The 18,229-nt window shown below is 53.9% G+C and overlaps 1 protein-coding gene across 1 annotated transcript in view; it reads right to left on the minus strand.

Annotated features, from left to right (window-relative positions):
* The window catches only part of BICRA (BRD4 interacting chromatin remodeling complex associated protein), an 80,258-nt gene extending 69,165 nt beyond the window's left edge, over positions 1-11,093 (minus strand). The window contains exon 1 of the mRNA XM_045531298.1: positions 10,962-11,093. The gene's annotated coding sequence lies outside the window, so the exon portion shown is untranslated. The remainder of the gene's footprint in view (positions 1-10,961) is intronic.
* Positions 11,094-18,229: the final 7,136 nt, after the last annotated feature.

Raw genomic sequence — 18,229 nt, forward strand, 5'->3', positions numbered from 1 at the left:
GGGGTTTGTGTTCCCCACACCACAGGCACCTCTACCCTGTCTCAAGAAAGAGCACCTCCCTAATGACCTTGGATCATGCAACTCCCTTTCCCTGATCACCCCCATCAGCAAAACCTCAGTAATCCCTGTCCCAGTCCCAACATCTCAGGCCCATGAAGCATCAACTGGCCTTTGAAAGCATCTCAAACTCTACACAACTTCTCTCTGCTGGGAATGGCCTTGAGCCCAAAGCCCACCCCCAGAAGCCCCCTCCTCCAAGAAGCCTGCCCTGATGCCCCAACATACCCCAAAAGTGATGCCTCCTCCTCTGGCCACCAGCCCAGCTGGCAATGCTAAGGCAATGATCTCACTCTGCAGGAGGGTGGGTGTGCTCCTGCCTTATCTTCTCCCCAGTCCCCGAGGACAGAGCTCTGGCTGGCTATTTATGCCCCAGGGGGAAGCACAGGCCACAGGCCAGGCCGAAGCAGGCCTCAGTGTGAGTTTGCATTAACCATTAACAAGCAGGACGCAAATCCCAGTTCACGCAGCAACGGGCTGTGTGACCTTGGGCAAGTCACTTTATTTCTCTGCCTCTATGACAGGGAGCCGGTGGCAACCTGGGGGTCTGGCCCTGGGGAGAATTTTAAGTAAACAGTGCTGACCGCAGCCCACAAAACACCAAAACAGAAAGAAGCAACAGACTAGAGAGACAAATAGCAACATGGGTGGTGCCTACAAACGCAGCACTGGGCAAAAGTAGCGCCCTTCACATAAAGCAAAACCCCCTCACACAATGTGCCAGGATGTAGGTAGACAAAAAAGATACACACTAACTACGACAGGGGGGTGCTGGGGTTGGGGGGAGGGGGAGGGGACTGGGAGTAAAAGGGAATTTTATAAATATAAATGTCTATTTTCATATATATAGTTTTATTATATATTATATACTATTATATGAGTAAATATACATATACATTCCTACACACACACACACACACACACACACACATATATTTTTTGGAGACAGGGTCTTGCTCTGTTGTCCAGGCTGGAGTGCAGCGGTACTCACTACAGCCTTAAACTCCTGGGCTCAAGTGATCCTCCTGCCTCAGCCTCCTGAGTAGCTGGGACTATAGGCGCGCACCATCATACCCAGCTAATTTTTCTATTTTTAGTAGAGATGGCATCTCACTCTTGCTCAGGCTGGTCTCAAACTCCTGGCCTCAAGCGATCCTCCCAGCTCAGCCCCCCAAAGTGCTAGGATTACAGGCGTGAGCCACTGCGCCTGGCCAATTTTTTAAAGTAGACTTTTGTTAGAAACTGAATTCAATAAATCTCCCAATTCTGCTGTAGTCTGGCCAGGGGCCCTTTAGTCCCAGAAGTTGGCTCAGTGTCCTCCCGTGACAAATGGAGGCACAGATTCTTGCTTCTTAAAAATATAAATAAAAAAACAGGATCACGGAAAAGGACATGCTTGGGAAGGGACAAAGGGCTGGGCAGATGTCAAGGAATTCTGTCCATTCAGCTAAGGACACCGAAATGTGACAATGAAAAAAAACGCCCTGCACAGAGCAGCCCTAAGACTGAGGTGGCAACCCACAGGGCGGGTGAGGACTTTTACTGCATTGTATAGACCCCAAGATGCACATTTTTCACATTTTACCATCTCTGATGGCTTAGTGCAAGAAATACAGCCTGTCTGGCTTCCGCTCCCAGCTGAACTGCAGGGCAAGCGCCTGCACCCAGTGAGTCTCGGCTCCCCCGCTGAGCAGTGGTGGCCTCGACAATCCTGATCCGCCTCAGGGGTTCTGGTTCCTTCCCTCTCTGCACAGCACTCAGAGAACGGGTGCTGGGCTCCAGGCTCACAGCAAGGCACTGGGGAGGAGGCAGGGGTGACAGCGGGCAATGTCCACAGACACAGGGCCAAGTGCCACTCCAAGACCCTCAGCCGCCTTCTCAGGGTGCTGGGCCTGCGGGGGCGCTTTGCTGCTGCAGGCAGAGGCCAGGACTTGGGGTGGGGGGGGAGGGTTGCCTGTGCGAAAGAACTGCTCAGGGATGGGGCTTGACAAAGAGCTGACTCCTAGGCCCAACCCCAGGGATTCCCAGCAGGTAGGTCTGGGTGGGGCCCAGGATGGGCATTTTTCACCAGCATCTCTGATCATTTGGAAGCGGGGTGCGGGGTGGGGGTCACTTTTTTTTTTTTTTTTGAGACAGAGTCTCACTCTGTTGCCCGGGCTAGAGTGAGTGCCGTGGCGTCAGCCTAGCTCACAGCAACCTCAGACTCCTGGGCTCAAGCGATCCTACTGCCTCAGCCTCCCGAGTAGCTGGGACTACAGGCATGCGCCACCATGCCCGGCTAATTTTTTTCTATATATGTTTTTAGCTGTCCAAATCATTTCTTTCTATTTTTAGTAGAGACGGGGTCTTGCTCTTACTCAGGTTGGTCTTGAACTCCTGACCTCGAGCGATCCTCCCGCCTCGGCCTCCCAGAGTGTTAGGATTACAGGCGTGAGCCACCGCGCCCGGCCCCACTTTTTGAGAAACAGAAAGGGACTCTACACACAGGTGCCCTGCCCCCCTTTCTCTATCCCTGTGACATGTCTATCGTTCATCCATTCATTCATTCAACAAGTATCTACGGAGCTCCCGCCGCACGCCAGGAGCTGAGAACTGGGGGAGCGTGCCCCGCGTTACTCATCTTCAGCGGTCAGTGTCGTGAGAAAGCCAGCCTTGAAGAAATGCTACGGGGAAGAACTTAAAGGCACTCCTGATACGCGCAACGTGACTGCACCTCAAAAGAACGACGCTGAGCCCAGGATGCTCCACCCAAAAGATGACACAGGAGGGTTCCTCGTCTGTGACCTTCTAGAAGAGGCAATGCGGACCCACGATGACAGAGCAGGTCACTGACTGCTTCCGGGAGGGCGTGCTGACTGGGAAGGGACACAAGGGAACTTTCTGGCAGTGATGTGAACGTGCTGTACCTTGATAGGGGTCACGACTCATCGAAAGACACACTTGAACCCTGTGCATTTCGCTGTATATAAATCACACCCCGATGAGAAAGGGTTGAGAGGAAAATACATACATATAAAACTTTCCATGAAAAGGGAAGTTTACACACAAAAGCAAGAGGTCACCAGGCACGTTCTAGGGAGAGAAATAAGGCCACTGTGGCAAGGACTTGCAAAGCCGCGGACAGCTAAGAACTCTCCCAGGGAGACCTCCTTCGCCTAAGCTGGGCACTGGGTGTCTGAGGACAGTGAGTCGCCGTGCACGCTGGGTGACAGGCAGGAGGGAAGTCACAGTGCCGTGAACTGTCACAGCCACTCCTGATGCAGGGGCTGTGGGCATCTTCCCGCCCTGCCTCACACAGTGGACGAGAGGCAGCGTCCTGTCCCCTGGACAGGTGGTTCCAGGGGGCTTCACCCACTTCCCTGGACACTGGGCCACCCTCCGCCTCCAGCCTGCGGAGGCCACCAAGGGCTCCCTCAAAGGGCCTCAAGGGTCATTAACGAGGATCCCACAGCCTCGGACAGATACTCCTGGTCACTCAGCTCCCAAGGTTGCCAGGCTGGGCCACAGGGCACATAAGCTGAAAAGGGTCACCTGGAAGTCAGCAGCCCCCGAAGCACTTCAAAGGGAGTGTGTGGAGGGGACGAAGACAGCTGAGCCTGGCTGGGGGGCTCCAGGGATATCAACCCTTCCTCTGACCCTCTTAAACCCCAGAAAAAGCATTTTTGTGCCCTATCTCAGGAGTGCATCCAGAAGCAGTAATCAACATTAACAACAACGACCTCTTACTCTGAGCCAGGCGCTTGCAGAACATTTTTCTACACAAGACCTCATTTCATACTAAGGTTCTCAAAAGGAGAGTTCATTATTACTCCTGTACTTCCAGCTCTCTAACCTGGGCTTACAGAAGGGATACAACTTGCCACCAAGTCACAAGGTTAGAAGGAGTAGAAATGGCACTAGAACCCAGGCAGCCGACCTAGTTACCTGTCACCTCTAGTGTCACCCCGTGGGTCCATCCCCCTGCGGCCAGCCCCACTCAGACTTCTTCACGGGGACAATTTCTGCACAGAACAGAACCTGTGCCCCATGCTCTAGACATCCAAGCGTGGACCCCCAAACCTGTGTAATCAGAAACAGCCCCCAGAGTTCGAGGCCTAGGGGAACTCGCCAAGGTCCCAAAAGGGAACGCAGAGAAACAACAACCTGACCAAAGCCCACTCCCTGCTGCCTCAGTTTCCCCAATCTGTGAATGGGCTTAATGTCACCTCCCTCACAGAACAGGACAGACCCTGGAGATGGTGAAACAGATTCTAGATTCCAGAAATAACACCACCATTAACATCAATGATAATAAAGTTGAAACGATATGATGTCTGGAATGTGCTTTAAAAGACTTCAGCAAAATAGAAAAAAAAAAATACGTGCAGCGTAGCGGAGGGGATAATGGGCAAAAAAAGAGCAGAAAAAAATTGTTGCAGAAGTTGGTGATGGTTAACACAGGGGTTGGTTATGCTGTCCTCTCAACTCTTGGTGGTGCTTTAAAATTTCCATAATAAGGCCGTGCGTGGTGGCTCAAGCCTACAATCCCAGCATTCTGGGAGGCCAAGACAGGAGGACTGCTTGAGGCCAAGAGTGTGAGACCAGCCTGGGCAACATAGCAAGACCCTAATCTCTACTAAAAATTAAAAAATTAGCAGGGCATGGTGGCTCATGCCTGTAGTCCCAGCTGCTTCAGAGGATCACTTACTTGAGCCCAGGAGCTCGAGGTTACAGTGAGCTATGATTGCGCCACTTCACTCCAGCCTGGACGACAGAGCAAGACTCTGTCTCTAAACATAAAAAATAAATACAATAAAATTTCCATATTAAAAAGTTAAAATAAAATTAATAAGCAAGAGAATCTTCACTGAGCACTCCTTCAAGCTACGTCCTGTCCTAAAATCTTTCCCACCTTCACTCACTGAAGCTTCAGAAACCCCCAACCAAGGAGGGAAGTTCTGTCACAGAAGAGGAAAAAGGAAACTGAGGCCCAAAGGGCATTCGATTGCTTTGGATGTTACCCTCTGTATAAAATGCCAGCAATGAGTGTCCAGGGTTTGAGAGGAAGGCAATAAGAACACGGCTATCTGATCTCATGGAAGAGTCTGCTATTTATTAACAATAACAATTATAATCATAGCCACTAACATTTTTTGAGTGCTTGCCCTACACCAGGCTTTGTGTCAAGCACTGAATATCCGTGAGCATGCCCAAGGTGGGTTTCCCTCATGATCTTTCTTCTAGTTGAGGAAACTGAGGCACAGAACAGGGAAGCCCCGTCTGTGCCCGATGCCAGAGCAGCCAGCTGCGCGCCCTCTGCTGCCATGCGGTTTAGAATGCCAACATTGTTCCTCGTGTGCCTTTCAGGAAGACAATGGGGACCTTTCAGAGTGGAGGAGTCAGCATGGGTCCCCTGGGAGAACAGTAATCATAGTGAAAATAACAGCAACAGCGTTTGCTAGCTCCTGCCCGGCTTGGGAGAGCATTGCTTTGCCCAGCCCTCACAGCAGACCCTACACGGGAAGCATCATGGGCCCATTTCACAGACAAGGAAACTGAGACCCTAAAAAGGGATCACTTGCCCAGGAGCACGCTGCAATTCAGCAGAAAAGGCGGCATTCCATCTGATGCCTGCCAATTAGGGGGTTCGCAGCCCAGCTGGGTTGAAAAGGCTCCAGAAGAAACAACCTCCTAAGAACGACAGATGACCCTAACACTGACTAACAAGGCAACCTATGCACTTTATGGGTGTTACTGAACCCCCACCCCAGGCTTACAAAGTGGGTACTGAGATGAACCCATTTGATAGCAGGGGAAACTGAGGCACTGACCCAGTAAGCCCCTTATCCTCAGCCATCCAGCCAGCAAGTAGCAAGAGCCAGAATTTGAACCGACAGTCGGGTTCCAGAGCTCACGCTCCTGACCTCCACACCAAGTGGCAAGCACGTGATGCAGGCCACAGGCGGAGGAACAGGCAAAGGGGGTCACTAAAGGCAAAGACACACGTGGCCTGGAGACGCAGCCCAGCGGCCAGGTTGCATGAGATTGCACGGGAGAGAGAGGGAGCAACTTCCTTCAAGACGCAGCACCGTAGGCGCCTCCTACGAGCTACCAAAAGACAAATCACGCGCCCTTAGTCTGGCAACCCCACCTCCCACAGGCATAACCAGTTCCCAGCAAGACATGTGGACACGTGCCTTCCAGCTCTACATGTAGAAACGTCTGGAAACACCTCCGTGTCCACTGTAGTGAACGAGGATTCGCCCACACAGAGGAATACTACGCAGCTAAGAAAAAGATGGAGGAAGACCCATGTGTAGGGTCTTCCAGGGAGACAAAGTAGAAAAAATCGACGTGCAGAACAACAGTAGAGCGTGCTACCATCCGTGTAAAATACATAGCTTTAAAGACGTATATATGTATATAAATGTGTGCACACAGAATATCACAGCTCAGGACTTGGCCCTGGAGAGGAGACCTGGGGAACCAGGGTTGCTGGGGAGGTTGGAGGGGCAGATTTATTATACTGGGTATTTTCAATTTGTCCCATGTGCATGTATCACTTAGAAAAAAAGAAAGAAGGAAAGGCAGAGAGAAAGAAAAGTTGCTTCTTCCATGGGGCCTTTTCAGACCACCCAGACAGAATTAATCAAATCCCACAGCAGCTAATCCACCACTTCTCCCTTTCGTCCTCCTGGACCGGGTCCCAATATCTTAACTGATCCCCAGGCACAGTTAGGAGGGCACACAGTAGGCCCTCAGGAAGTTTAATTGGGAGCAATTAAAGAAACAAAGGCACCCTCTGCTTTTGCCAACAGCCATTCGACCCCCACCCCAGATGGATACATACACTCATACACAAAACTAATTGTCACCAAACTAGAAATGCCTTAGAAAACTCTCCCTCTCCACTGGGGGAACTTGCAAGTCACTGAGACACAAAGGCTTCAGTCAGCTGGGACAAGCTCTAATGGTGGTACTCCAGGCAGGGACAGTGCTGGGGAAGGAACCCGGAGGCAACCCCTGGGGACCATTCAAGCAAACACTTCCCATGCATCTCTGGTGTGGCAGAAGGTGCATCCTACCAGGGAGATAACTCGGGCAAGAGAGGTGACAAAAGAAGAGAGGGATATGAAGGGGTGACAAGTGGGGCACAATTCATTCTGCTTGGGGAGGAGGGAGCCATTTACACCAGGGACACACAGCTCAGGTGACTGTTCTTGTTCCCACTAAGTGAGGGTGCCTGGGAGATTGGCAGGGAGACTCAGAAAAGACCAGGGCAAGATAACCATGCTCCCCACCCCTCTCCCCTGCAGGGCGGGAGAGGGGAAATGGCAGCCCCTCGCTCCCTTCCAAGCCCAGGCCGGCTGGAAAGGAATGCCATGCTTTCCTGTTTCCAATTAACTTCCCCCACCAGCAGCCCTCTGCATTCTTGAGACCAGGAGTCAAGGCAGCCTGGGGGGCGGAGCCGGTGGGGGAACCCTGGAGGCTGGACCTGGGGCTAAAAGGCTGCCCACAGGAACGGGGGAAGCACACACACCCCAGGACCTCCCCCATCATAGGCCTCCTGGCAGCTGACCCCCTGGCCCTTCCACTGCCTGGGGCAGACCCCACATGCTGAGGGAAGGTTGGAGGAGGCCCTGGAGGCCTCGGGGGAGGAAGTCAGCAGGGAGGGGGCAGGCACAGGGCTGCCCTTCTTGGGCCTTACTAAGGCTTCTCCCACCTGCCCCCCAAAGAGATCAGTTCTGACTTTCAGTGAAGGCTCAACCTTGAGAGATCTGTGTGTTCCCTGAAGCCCCTCTCCTCCTCCCTCTACCCCCAAGAATTACTATTCCTTGTGCCTGTCATCTCACCACAGGAGATATCTGCACATGAAGGAGAGCAGAGGACCCCCCAAAACCCCTGAGACCAGACCCTATGAGCCACCATCTCCCCAGCTCTGTTGACAAATTGGACCACCACCACCACCACCCCGGCCCCACTGGCCCCTGCAGTCTGGATTGGCACATGCTTCCCCCTGGCCTCAGTTTCCTCATGTGTAAAATGGCAACATCACCTGTATCACCTCCCTTGCAGGGTGAGCTGGGCCCTCGCCAGCCCCTCTCCTTCAGCTCGCACCCCCCACAGCAAAACTTTGATTCAGCACCAGTGGGTGCTGAAGAGGTAGCAGTACTGTCCCCAGGATCCTCAAAGGGGAAGTGTCACTCAAGTGGAATTATTTGTTTACAGTCTGCCTTCCCCCTACACTGGGAATTCTGGGGCAGAGAACTGCTGCCGCTCACCTTTACATTGAAATGCTCAGCACCCAACATTCCTCCCCTGTGCCTACAGGGCTCACTCTATACCCTGTCCAAGGGTTTGGAATGACAACCGTTTGGATAATACTTCCACTCACCTCCAGGTCACTTACAGGAACTATAATTATCCCCATTTGTAGATGAGGAAACTGAGGATTAGAGCTAAGTGACCTGCCTAAGGTTACAGACTGGATTCAGCCAAGGGGAGGAACAAGAAAGTTCTCTGCCAGCTGCATCAGAGCCACAGAGGGTCACAAAGAGACAGCAGGTCACAAGGCAGAGGAACAACAAGGACAATCCTGAACAGTTCAGTTTCTCTCCCGGCAGGGCAGAGCAGCAGCAAATGGGGCCAAGCGGGGCCGGCTCAGGTGTAGAAGTGAGGAGGATGACAGTGGGGCCAGCTCCCAGGGGCCACCCAGCCAGGCCTGGGGCACCCCTCCCCTGACTCACACGCCTCCAACTCTCAGTTCCAGCAGGCAATACTCTGTTCCAGCCACAGCTGAAACGATCCTGCCCTCAGCCCAGTTCCCAGGCACTCCTTCCCAACATCAGCTCTGAGGGAAGAAAAAATCTGGCAGCTCCTTCCAGGTAATATCTATATTTGAGACCCAGGTCAACTGAAGTCAAAGGGACAAAGTGCCAAAAGAGGGGACCGAAGAGCCTAACAATTTTGAGCTGAGTTGGAGAAACTCCAGGTGGTTACAAATTGGGGCTCTGTATGACCCAGGGCTGTGTGATCCTGGGCAAGCCCCTTAACCTCTCTGAGCCTCCATTAACCTGTCTGGAAAATGGGAATAATAACTGTCCCTACTCTGCTTCCTCCTTGGATTGTGGCCAGTATGTAATGCACTTAGCAGTAGCAATGTTCCCTGGGTAGGCAGATACTGTTATTTCCGCCTGGGGGGGGAGGGTATGGGGGAAGGCAGGGGAGATAAACATGCCCCCTAAGTCCCACCAGTGCATGAGAAGAGGGTGGTTCCTGAGCTGTCTGCCTCCCCTGTGTCCCATTAGCCAGGGTAGGTCAGAGCTGACAAAGCCCCCCACCCCCACCCCAGGTGCAGGGAGAGGTTGAAAGCACAGAGGGTTTGTCATAAATCTCAGGCCTTGGAGCCTTGGGTGTTTCTGCAGTTTCCCTGACAAGTGACCTCGGAAAGAAGGTGCAAGGGAAATGCAAACACTCAATACATCCCCAGATTTTTATTATACTATGCGGGGGTGACAAAAGGGGATGATGGTCTGGACACGACGGTAATAAACTGCAGCCCACAGGCTGGGGACACCAGAGGACTGGGACCTGTCACCCAGGCCTCCCCCAGAGAGCTGACACGGCAGCCTCTGACCCCACCTCCCGGGAAGTTCAGCTGCTCAGAACCACAAAGCAAAACAAAGGGGCGCGGAGAGGAAGGAGCCACAGTGCCTTCCAATCACCGCTGGCGCCCGAGCCCTCCCGCGGCTCCTCGCCCGGTTCCCGGCTGGCCGCGGCCCAGGGCCCGGGCAGCCCCTGGTCCCTTGTCTCCCCGCGGCCGCCCGTGACAGGAGTCAGGGAAGCAGCCGAGGGGCAGCCAGGGATGGGAAAACCAGATGGCTCCATCCCTCCTCCCTCCTCCTCCATCCCTCCCTCCGGGTGCCCGCGGCCTGGCCGCCCTCCACAGGGGCGCGGGGAGGCCGCCGGCCCAGCTCGTCCGGGCTCACCCCAGGGAAAGGGTTGCCTTTGTCTAAAGGTCACCACCCGAGCGCGGTGCCCGGGCTGGGCCTGGTGCCTCCCATTCCCAGGCCGAGGGGGTGGAGATGGGGGGCCGCCCCAAATCTCGGGAGGTGACAGGAGTGGCTCACCTTCCCCCCCACCCCACCCCCGTAACGGCCCCCTCCGGGATTAGCCAGCTGGGGGTGGGGGAGGGGGTCAACTCCTTTCACTGCTGGGGGGTGGGGGGCCAAGTCAACTCCTTTCATTGTTTAGGGGCGGTGGGGAGGGGGAGACCCAGTGGCTTCCTTCCCCATCCATCCCTCCCCAGCTTGCCAAGGCCCCGTATCTCCCCGGCACCCACGGGAAGGATTTGGGGAGGGGGCGTAGGGGACGCGCTAGAGGGGGAGATGAAGGCTCGCCGCCTCCAGCCGGGAAATCACCACCCGCTGCCCCATTGCCCTCGTCTTCCCCGAAAGGCGGGGAGCAGGGCGAGGGGAGGGGGCCCAGCGGCCGGGGGGGGGTCTCCCCGCCCCTCCCCCCGTGGAACGTTAGGTCTCGTTTTTCCGCCGCTCCATTGTATCCCCGGCAGCCGGCGGGAGGGCCAGGGAGGCACCGGGAGCCGGGTTTGGACAGGGAAGCGAGGGGGGGGGGGTCCCCACAGGATCGGGGCGGCGGTGACGGTGGGAGAGACGCGGGTGGGGGGGGTGCCGGTGGTGGTGGGCGCCGAGCGAAAAAAAAAGGCAGCGGGCGCTGCGCCCCGGTTGGGGGGCTGAGTATGTGAGTGTCGGGGGGGTGGGTTCGGCCCCGGCTCCGGCTCCCCCCACACACACCCTCGCCGCCAACCCCCACTCCCCCCTCGCTTTTGCGCCCTGTCACAGCCCCGACTCGCAGGTAGAGAGAGTTAAGAGATTTAAAGAGAAATTGCTACATTGTGAGAAACTCACCCTGATGTTTGAGCAGCCGTCGGCGCGGGGTCTCCGAGACGGCCCCGCACGGGCTGCAAAGGGAGGACCCAGAAGGGGCCGGCCGGCCGGGCCGGTCAGCGCACTGCCTGATCGCATGGCGGCCGCTCGGCAGCCGCCGCCGGGCCCCGCCGCCGCCCCGCGCCGCGGCCCGCGCGCCCCGGGCCCGCGCCCGCTCCGGGGAGCGCCCCTCGGGTGTGCAAAAAAAAAAAAAATTTTTTTTTTAATTAAATGCAAAAGAAAAAAAAAAACCTTACAGGTTTTGTGTTCCGCCCCCCCTTCCTCCTCCTCCTCCTCCTCCTCCCTCCGCCCTCGCCGGGGGATGGGCTTGGGGAGGCCCCGCCCCGCGTCTCAGCGAACCAGCCCCGGCCCGGCCAGGCCGAGCGGCGGGCCCGGGAGCGAATGGGAGGCCACGGACGTCGGGGAGGGCGCCCGCCGCTCCAGCGCCGCCCCTCCCCCAGCCCCAGTCCCGGGGGTTTGGGGGTGCGCACGCCCGCACTCTGGTGTAGTTTGTCGACGGCTTCGAGCCGTGCTCCGGGTGTCGGGGAGGGCGAAGCCAGGGGGAGCCGCGCTCCCGGACCCCCGGCGCCCTTCCCACCCGAGGAGGGGGCGCCGTGCGCCCTGGGCGCGCCCCCGAGGCGGGGAACGGTCGCCCAGCAGGAGGACGCGCCCAGGGGGAGCGCCGAAGGTTCGAAAAGATAGCGGGAGTCCTGGATGGAAGAGGAGGAAGTCCCCCGGAGGTGGGACCGCAAAGGAGCCCGGAGTCGGAGCCGACCGGGGGGAAGGCGGCGGGGACTTTGGGGCGACAGGCCGGGCCCCCGGGCGTGGTTGATCACTCACCCCAGTCCGTGTCTGGCGGGCCGCGGCCCGGCTGGCTAGGCAGGTCGCTCGTGCCTCGGAGGCTCTTCGCGGCCTCTCCGGCCGCGCTGATGGGATTCCCAGAAGCCCCAGGACGCCGCAGTGGTGTTGGCTCCGTTTCCGCCCCACCAGGCCGTGAACGCCCTGCCGGCGGGACACTGGGATTCAGGCGTTAATGCAGAGAACATGTGGTTTGCGCCCACTGTGTGCGCTGCGCCGGGCTGGGGGCCCCTCCGAGGCGCACCCGCCAAGGGGACTTACTTTCTGGTCTCTTGTTCCCTTCTGTCTCCCCAGTGCTCAGAAAAGCTCATGCACACAGTAGGTGCCCAATAAATGTGTGTTGAATAAATGAGCAATTGAGACATATCTGTTTTTTAAGCCTTAATAGTTATCCTATTCCTTTGGCGGTACCACCCATAATATTTACTTCAACGTAGATTTTTCTTCTTGGATTTTTGTTCTTGGCAACCCCTGGTTGACATCCTGCCTTTGCCACCTCCTTGCTGTGTGACTGGGCAAACTACTTCACCTCTCTGCTTCCGTTTCCTCATCTCTAAAATGCATAGGATCATTAGGAGGAATGAGCTTTGGGGACAGCACCTGACCAGAAGTGCCAGATAAATGGTGGTTGTTACTATCATTGATGATTATTATGTAAAAAGGAAACATCAATTCCAGAAGTGAACACATGGTTTACCTGAAACATGAGAGTGCGTGCGGTAGGGCCCGGGGCGGTGGCTCACGCCTATAATTCCAGGACTCTGGGAGGCCGAGGCGGGTAGATTGTTTGAGCTCAGGAGTTCGAGACCAGCCTGAGCAAGAGCGAGACCGTCTTTACTAAAAACAGAAAGAAATTATATGGACAGCTAAAAATATATATAGAAAAATTAGCCGGGCATGGTGGCGCATGCCTGTAGTCCCAGCTACCCGGGAGGGTGAGGCAGGAGGATTGCTTGAGCCCAGGAGTTTGAGGTTGCTGTGAGCTAGGCTGACGCCAGGGCACTCACTCTAGCCCAGGCAACAGAGTGAGACTCTGTCCCGAAAAAAAAAAAAAGAGAGAGAGAGTGTAGTAAATGTCTAAACTTACACAGTGCTCATCCACAGCCCGTGGGAGGCACGTGGACCCCTCTCAAAAACAGCAGTATACACACGTTGACTATTTTTGTCTAGTCCGCCCCGTCCCAACTCTGCACTTGTATTTGCCACAACTGATTGAGCTACACTTTTTTTTTTTTTGAGACAGAGTGTCACTTTGTTGCCCTGGCTAGAGTGAGTGCCCTGGCGTCAGCCTAGCTCACAGCAACCTCAAACTCCTAGGCTTAAGCGATCCTACTGCCTCAGCCTCCCGAGTAGCTGGGACTACAAGCATGCGCCACCATGCCCGGCTAATTTTTTCTATATATATTTTAGTTGGCCAGATAATTTCTTTCTATTTTTAGTAGAAACGGGGTCTCACTCTTGCTCAGGCTGGTCTCGAACTCCTGACCTTGAGCGATCCACCCGCCTCGGCCTCCCAGAGTGCTAGGATTACAGGCGTGAGCCACCGCGCCCGGCCCTGAGCTACACTTTTTAAAGTATTAACTTGATGGTGAGCACCGTGTTTCTAATCAGAGCTGTCCACAAGGGAGACACCATTAGCTACTTCTACAGTATAGAAAACTAAATTGGCTCTGAGAGGGTGTTTTTGCCCAAGGTCATGTGACCAGGAAGTGGCCCCAACCCCAAAGGCTTCACTGCACAAGGGAGACCCCAGGATAGTTACCACTTGTATATCTGTCATAGCTGCCAGCCCCTGGGGACTGACTGGAGACTTTGTTTTTATTCATTTATACAGGAAATATTTTTTAAGTATCCAGTATGCACTATGCACCAAGAATCCAGTGATGACCAACACCAGCGTGGTTCCTGCTTCCCACACAGCTCACAGTTTATTAGGCAATACAGACAATGAGCAAGTAAGCAAGCAGGTCACTTAGCCTCAGTTTACCACCTCGGTCATGCCCTCTGTGGCATGTCCCAGGTTTCTTTGGTGCATTATAGTATATCCCCCACCCCTAGAACAGTGCCTGGCACTTAGTCAATGCTCAAGAAAGGTTTGCTGGACAGAAATAATACTCACCCCCTTCATGTGCACACCTGACCTCAGGGAGATGGTCTCTAGGCCATTGCCACTGAAATGGCCCTGGCTAGGTGTGGAGGAAACTATAAAAAGGCCAACCCCAAATCTAGCCATGGCTGACAAAGCCCTGGGAGACCAAACAGTGTGTCTTTCCTGCTCTCCTCTGGCCCCTGGAAGTCCTGTCCAAGCTTCAGAGTTGATGCTGAGTGTTGTCCCCATTGCTCTAGAATCAGTGGGCAAGGTCAGAGAAATGCCTTCTGGCCAGAGGCAGCAAAAGAGATGGCCAAAGGCCAGTGCTGGGGTCAATATGGGCCCCAATGGAAAGAGACCTGCTGTCTTTTGTGGGCAACATGCCCCTTCCCTTGGAGAATCAGATGCAACTTGTGAGTCCCAGCTTAAGACTTGAATTGGGCAGTGAGACCAAGACAAGTTCATCGACTTGTCTTAGCGCCATGCATACAGGGTGGGGACTAATCCAGTACACCCAGGTGTTCTGTTGCTGAGTCACCAGATGAACCTAGAGCAAGTCACTTCTCCAGCTCCACCATTTTCTCATCTATTCAATAAGCATATACTGTTAGACACCAAAATCTGCTCCCCCAATTTTATTATGAAAATTTTCAAACATGGAAAAGCAGAAGGAATATCAGCATGTTAACTCTATTTGCTTTGTCACACCTCTTTGCTTCTATCCATCCACCAAATCCATCTTATTTTTTTGATGCATTTCAAAGGAAGTTGCAGACATCCATTTACGTCCCCCTGAACACATCAGTGTGTGCATATCATTAACTAGGCAATTGTAACTCCTCAATCTGATAAACGCTCTGAAGACTGTAATAACAAACCTCTGGGCCCGGCACTGGTTCTCATTTAAATCTCAATTCTATCCCTGTCCCCATTTGTGATGGAGAAACCTAAGAAACCTACATTCAGAAAGAGTAAAAAACTAAATCAGGGTCATAAGCCAGAGATTCAAACCCAGCTCTCTCTCCCCAGAGTCCAGACTTTATGGTAAGATGCAACAGGACAATGGACATTGGAGCTCTTTTGAGATAGAGACAAAGCAGCATACAGAGGTGAGAAAATTAGGACTAGAGAAGACACCCCTACCCTTTCTCCACCAGCAAAGATGCTACACTCTGTGTTCAGCTGGGCTCCTGGCAGAGAGTCCTTGCCTGCCAATTTGAGGTTTAACCCATACGGGTCACCATATTTCCTCTCTTGTAACACAGGGCTGGGCAGGTGAAGGACACCTCACACATGTTTGCTGAATGAATAAAGGTGTCCAAAAGGGACTTCTGTAAAGCAAATGGCTTCAATGCAGCCACTCGACCCTAGGTGTAGCCCTACACATTAGGCCTGGGTTATGAAAACCCCACAGCCCCAGCCCCAACATGAGCTTGGATTTCTGGGCCCCTCATCTCAACGTTGAATGGAGTGCTTTGGGAAAGGCAGGAACCCTCTTGCTTTTTGTGGAAGGGTCCAGTACATTGGAGAACTGCCCTTTCCCAGGGGCCTAACGCTCTTCCCACATCCTGCCCCACTGGCTCCAAGTTCCTCTTCCCCTTCCAACCAGCCAGCCCGGAGAGCTCCCCTTCCCGCTAAGTACCCCAGCATCTTCTGTCCCCTCGCCTTTCCGGCTCAGGCTCTCCTAACCAGGTCCTGATTACCCTCACCCCTACCGGAGCCCTGCATCTCCGGGCTGCCCAGCAGCCCAGCTCCTACCCAGCAGGACCCTGATCAATGTCTGGCCCGATAGCCATCTCTCTACTGAAAGTGGTGGGTTTTTTTTTTTTCTTCCTTCCTTCTTTCCGTCCTTTCTTCCTTTCTCTGTAAATAAGTGGCTGTGCCTCTGAAAGTCTAAACAATGTCCTCTGCGGCTCCCGGGCTCCTCCCTGCACTGGCGGCTGTAAAGTTGAAAACTTTGCCAACTTGTTTCTCCATCAGGGAGGATGCCGGTACCACAGGTAGTTTTAGTTTTCAGTTGAGCAGCACATATCACGCGTGCATTTTCCCATAGGCATGTGACATTTCAATAACAAAGGGAAATAAATAAAAAGCCTTGTCCAATCCTAAAACGCTCCTGCATCTCCCTCCAGGTTTCGTTAAATCGGGGTGTGGAGAGAAAGTTTCCACCAAAACCTTTCCGGGATCCGGGTTTTAGCAGCCAGGCGGGGGAAGGAAGGGCGAATCAGAGGGCGTTGATTTCGGGGCGATCTCTGTCCTCTGACCGCACCCTCTGAATGTGGCTGGTACAGCGGAGCGCTCTGCCCCAGCTCCGCACCCGCCGGCCTGCCCGGAGCGCCAAGACCCGGAGCAGCTACGAAATCAGGCAGCTGCACGCCCAGCCCGGCCTCGGGTCCTCAACGCGGCAAGTGCGGGGACGGAGTCTGGCCGCCTATTGGCTCGAGCGTGGGGGCGGGGCCCCAGCTGCGTCCCGCCCCCAACCCCCCGCCGGATTAAATGGGCCCTGCGCCGGCCCGCGGGGAATTATTCATTGAGGGGCGGGGCCTTGGTTTGTTTACACTCTACCATTGGCTGAATTTGAATCGGGCCGACTGCGGGCGGGCCGCGGGGCGGGGCTCCCGAGGGCTGTGGCCGGAGCCTGACAGCTTTGGGTAGGCCGGGCTCTCGCGGACGCACCGCCCGGAGCTCTGCGACCCTGGAGGTGGGGTACCCTTGGCGGACGCGGGGAGAGGAGGCAGCTTGGGGCTTTCGCCCGTTTCTTGATAAAAGCTAACCAAGCATCATTTTTGTTTGTTTTCATAAAAATTCGTAAAGAAAACCAAAAAGCCTGGAAACAACCTAGTTTTCCATAGATGGGGGACTCATAAATAAGCTGTGGTCTGGCCCACAATGCGACAGGAAGTAGCCCAGTAAGGTAGGGACACATGAACTGACAGAGAATGAGCTATCTATTTAGGCAGGGGGGAGAAATCAAAGAAGGAAGCAGAGTGTATAAAAATTTAAAAGTTGGGGATGAAAAAATACAAGCTATTCCCCATAATATCCTGAAATTTAAAAAAAAAAAACCACAAAGATAAAAAATTTTTAAAAATCAGTCGTAGAAAGAGATGGGGAAAAAGTACAAGCTGTTGCTTGTTAAAGGCACAGAATATTTTCAAAAGCAGAAACAAACTGATAACACAGTTGCCTGTGGAGAGCGAGACATCGGTGGGTAGATGGTAGATCTTTCTGTACCTTTGTCAAGTTTGAGCCTTGTATCACCTATTCAAAGAAAAACACAAGTAAATTAAAAATTCCGTTCTGAGAACTTTCCCTTTTCAACCACGTGCCTCGCTGCTGCTTCCCCTAGGAACACTCTTGACCCTGCTATAGAGGTCGTGGACCCCCGACCTGCACCCTCTGCACACCGCCACAGTGGTATTGGAGGTCGGGGGCCAGGCTGAGAGTAAGTTTCTTTATCTACGGGGTATTATTACTTATGCACTACCAGATAAATACCCTGACCCGACTTAGAGTGGCTTTATTTATTTTGTTGCTTTAAGGGATTTAGTAATCACTGCGGTATGCGTCATTCCAGCGGCATGGGAGGGGCTCCTTGCCTCCCATGCTTGGGGGGGGTGAGGAGGAGAAACATGCCAGGCCATCTTAGGAAAGAGAAGAGAAAGTCAAAACTAGGAGAGGCCCCTTTAAGAAGGGAAGCCGGCCTCAGCCGCTCAACGCGAGTGGCTGAGAGAAGAGTTGGCCCAGTTTTGACTTTTATTACTCTGTTCCTGAAGATCTCCAGGAGAGAATGAGAAGACTGCCTGCTGCCAATGAGACTTAAGTCAGGCTTGCGTTACAGATGTCACTTGTAAAGGCTCCACCACTCTCCCCTACCCCCTATGAGTTGGCTACAGGATTTGTGAACATGAGATGGCTGTGAAAGTCACCTATGGTTAGAGTGAACATTTGGCAGGCTACAAGATGTAGTTATAAGTAATGCTTAACCGAGCTTGCGCTGCAGGCCAGATAGGTGGATGCTCTCATGAATGCCCCAACAATCCTAGCAGGTGGGGGATGCCAATACCATTTCTGGTTTACAGATGTGGAAACTGAGTCACAGAGAGGTTACAGAATTGTCAATTACAGGTGCCAGAGGGATTTGAACCCAGGCAGCCCTGCAGCCCTGCTCTGAAATTCATACTCCTTTCTCGTTTTTTGAGATGGAGTCTTGCTCTGTCACCTGGGCTAGAGTGCCTTGGCATCAGCCTAACTCACAACAATCTCAAACTCCTGGGCCCAGGCAATTCTCCTGCCTCAGCCT

The sequence above is a fragment of the Lemur catta genome, chromosome 19 (genome assembly GCF_020740605.2).
Source record: "Lemur catta isolate mLemCat1 chromosome 19, mLemCat1.pri, whole genome shotgun sequence".
Classification (NCBI taxonomy): Eukaryota; Metazoa; Chordata; class Mammalia; order Primates; family Lemuridae; genus Lemur; species Lemur catta.